The sequence below is a fragment of the Octodon degus genome, unplaced genomic scaffold (genome assembly GCF_000260255.1).
Source record: "Octodon degus isolate 3935 unplaced genomic scaffold, OctDeg1.0 scaffold00033, whole genome shotgun sequence".
NCBI lineage: Eukaryota > Metazoa > Chordata > Mammalia > Rodentia > Octodontidae > Octodon > Octodon degus.
In genome coordinates, this window is record NW_004524609.1 from 14,819,795 (window position 1) to 14,824,275 (window position 4,481).

Consider the following 4,481-nt stretch of genomic DNA (forward strand, 5'->3'; position numbering starts at 1 on the left):
AAAAAAAAAAAAAAAAAAAAATCAAGTTACCTCAGCTTGTCATTTACTAAGCTGTGTTTGATGCTGTTGTTATTGCTGATTGTATTAATTTAATCAACATGACATAATTATTCTAACCAGTTGTTCTTCCTCCTATACCAAGAGTAAGATTGGATAATGGTCATAAAAAAATACTATATGCTGGTGCCAACGAACCAGGGGCTAGGCCAAGTAGGCTGCAGCTTCTCATCCCCAATAAACTGAAGAAATAGGATCTTGCAACAGACTAAAACCCCAAAAGCCTGCTGCACCTAGAAGACATCTCAGAAAAGTAGCCATTTCCTTTTTTAAATTTTTTTTTATTGTATTGAGAAACAAATATCAATGAGACACTTTCCAAGCTGATTAATAGGACATGTTCAATAATTAATACTTTGCACATTGTTATCTTCTCAGCGGTCATCCACAGCACAAGAAGCAGCCAGGACATCCTGTCCAAACACTACTGCTACAAATCCTTCCTCTCACTGAACCAAGCAAAAGCAGCCGTACATCTATCCTAACTATTCTGTATATACAAATACAAAATGGTTCTTCCTCTGTATCCCCCCTCTCCAGTTCAGTCCTGTCAAAGATGGGTATTCTATTGGAATCTACATATTATAGGTGCTTAAATTCATCAAAACAATCCAACATTCCACTAGTCCACAGGGGTTGACCGCAGACGTTGTTGACTAGAGCCTTTTATAGCTCAGCATATTAATATGGCTTTACTTTTTATACCTCTTTTTTATACTTTTCTGCTGGATGGTTAAGACCAAGATAAAGCAAGACCTATATTACAAGAAATTTAACTTTTGTATCTGATAAGGTCAGTCAAGGGTCCTCAGGATTCATCCTGTAACCCTGTACCACAGGTTGCAGATCTTTTGTCAGTGTCAGCCATGTGGATGAGTCACAGCCAGTGCTTGACCAATTTGCTGTCTGTGAAAGCCTGAGAGAAAATTTTCTCTCCATGTGACCCTCCTTGGGCACACTATACATCATCGATCACATTCCTCTGTGGCTCCATAATCTCCTTGATCAGAAAATTTGGACACAATTGAGTTACATGATGTTAAAGTACAGGTTCTCCTATGTCCTCCATCTTCACTGACCTTGAAAGGCTAGGGCCAAAATGTTGGTGGACCTTGCAGCCCTTTTTTTTTTTTTTTTTTTTTTTTTTAAACTGGGGATTGAACTCAGGCCCTTGCACAAGTGCTTATTCTACTGAGCTATCTCCCCAGCCCCCTGCCATTTCATAAAGGTACCAAATGTTAGCAATAAAGTTACTCTCTGTAGGCAATTTTCAAGCATCAAACCAGGAATTTGACTAAAAGAAAAACGCAGAATGATAAGACATTTAAACAGGATGCCACCCCACACATGTAGCTCACCAAAGGCAAAACCAAGGGGCAATCTGGTGAAATATCTAAGTCACTGACTTGGACTTTCTGTAATGGTAACAGCAGAAGTAAATAACCAGATAAAAAAGATGGTGACCATAATGAAAGATATGGTTAGCAACTCTTGAACCAATACAGATTTTTAAAAAGTAGAGAAGCTTAGAAAAATGATGGAAGCTACAAAAATACACAGCATGGGAAAGAAATGGAATCCATAAAGCAGATTCAAACAGATATCCAGGAGATTAAAAATTAATCTCCATTGAAAATTAAAAATTAATTAAACATTCCATTGAAAGTATACACAGCAGAATGACCCAATGTGAGGACAGAATCTCAGAGACAGAAGACAGGATTGCACTTAACAATCATAAAAAGGAAGATTTCTTCAAAATAGCAAGGGACCAAGAAAAATCAATACAACAGCTGCTTGGTGATGCAAAGAAGAATAATATAAGACAAATCAGAGTCAATGAACAAAGCAAGAGATAGCGCAAGTGAACCTCAAAGGAATGAATCCACCAGGCAATGCAAATGATTAAACAGAGGGAGGAGGAAAAAGGGGGGAGCCAACAACAGGAAAATAACATGATAAGGATAAATCAGTACATATCAGTTATGACCATCAATGTAAATGGTTTCAATTCACCAATCAAAAGAAACGTACTGGCAGACTGGATCAAAAAGCACGATCTAATAATGTGCTGCATACAAGAAACACATTTAATTCAAAAAGAAATCCATTGGCTGAAATTCAAAAGGGTGGAGAACAATACTCCATGCCACAGAAAAAAGCAGGAGTAGCTGGCCTAGGTAAAAGGCCTTAAATCACCTCTGCAATATGCAGAGAGAAGAATATGTAGAAAGAGTAATCTGCATGGCCTAATTGAGATAGTATCTAATGTGTTGGGGTCAGTGCTTCAGCTCTGATGTGTAATCTTTTATGCCCTGGGAAGTCATAGCCTCTTATCTCAAGGCCCAATCCCAGCCAACAGTGTGGAACATGACTCTCTATTCCACCCAAGCTCATACATATTTTATTTGGGATCTATAGGGGCAGGGAAACACTGCCCTGTTACCTTGCTTTAAACACTACATATCAGCACCTCTACTAGACCAATTTTCATTGCTTAAAGCCAATTGAAGAAATAAGGAAAACTTCTAACCAGCTCTGTATATGTACATGGAAATAGGGCCAGGTTTAGCCAAAATGGAGATAATAACCCTTATTTCAGACAGTCCTCCACAATGGAGACTCAGAAAACAATCCAAAGGATCAATGATTGAAAAGATGGTTCCTTGAAAGATGAAATAAAATTGACAAATCCTTATCTAATCTTGTCCAAAAAGGAACAAAAAGGTTCACATCCATGCAATTAGGAATAAAAAAAGGTGAAGTCACAACATATTCTGCAGAAATCCAGAAGATCATCTATGCATACTTGAAAAGCTTGTATTCTAGTAAGATAAAAAATACAGAAGAAATGGATAGATTCCTAGATCATATGAATTACCAAAGCTGAATCAAGAAGATATAAATATTCTAAATAAACTAATATCAGTCAATGAAATTGAATATATAATTAAAAGCCTACCAACAAAGAAAAGTCCAGGCTCTGATAGATTGACTGCTGAATTCGACAAGAAATTAGAGAAGGCCTAATACTACCACCTCTCAAACTCGTTAATGAAAAGGAAAGGAAAGCAATGCGTACTCCCACATTCCCTCCTTCCTGGAAGCAAGCGTTACCCTGACACCAAAACCAGAGAAGGACCCGACCAAGAAAGAAAGCCACAGGCCAATGTGCCTAATGAACATAGATGCAAAACTCCTCAATAAGATACAAACAATGCAGCAAATCATGAAGATGACTAAGCACCATGGTCAACTGGGATTCATCATGGGGAGGCAGGGATGGTTCAACATACAGAAATCAGTAAGTGTAATGCACCATAGCAACAGAGCCAAGGGCAGAAACAAAGGATCATCTCAATAGGTGCAAGAAAAGTGTTTGACAAAGTCCAGCACCTACTCATGATAAAACCCTACAGAAAATTGGCATAGATGGTCCTTATCGCAATCTGATAAAAGCCATCTAGGATAAATCAACAGCAACATCATACTAAGTGAACAGAAATTGCAAGCTTTCACTATAAAATCAAGAACAAGACAAGGATGTCCACTATCACCACTCTTATTCAATATAGTTCTGAAAACATTAATGAGTGCAATTGAACAAGAGAAAGAAATAAAAGAAATAATGATAGGAAAGGAAGAAATTAAGTTAACATTATTTACAGGAGACATGATACTGCTCATAGAAGATTCCAAAAACTCTATAAAAGACGTCTAGATTTAATAAGCAAATTCAGTATCACAGTTGGATACAGTCAACGCAAAAAAATTAATAGCCTTCCTGTACATAAGTAAACTCATTGAGAAAGAAATTAAGGAAACAATACCTTTCATAATAGCATCCAAAGAGGTGAAATAATCAGGAATCAATCTTACAAAGGAAGTAAAGGACATTGAAAACTACAGTACTCTGAAAAAAGGAGATTGAAGAGGATATCAGAAAATGGAAAGATATCCCCTGTTCTTGGGTGAAAGAACTAATGTAATGAATAGGACTGGTGAGATGGCTCAGTGGTCTAAAGCACCTACTTAGAACAAGCTAAGCAAAGCACAGGGACTGCGGTTCAATCCCCAGCACCACATGCCAGCCAGCCCCGTCCCCTGGTGGGCTGAGCTGGCCACACACACACACACACACACACACACAAATAAAATTTTTTTAAAAAAAGAACTAATGTAGTGAAAACAAGGGCTGGGGAGATATCTCCATGGCTTAAGTGCCTGCCTGGCAAGCACAAAGTCCCGAGTTCAATCCCTGGTACTGCATGCCGTGCTGGCCCTGGAACCCCAGACGTGCCATGCCAGTCCAAAACCAGGCTTGGTGGTGGTGCATGCCTGTAACACCAGCGCTGAGGAGGCAGAGACAAGAGGATCACTACAAGTCTGAGCTGTGTAGTGAGACCCAGTATTCAATAAATAAA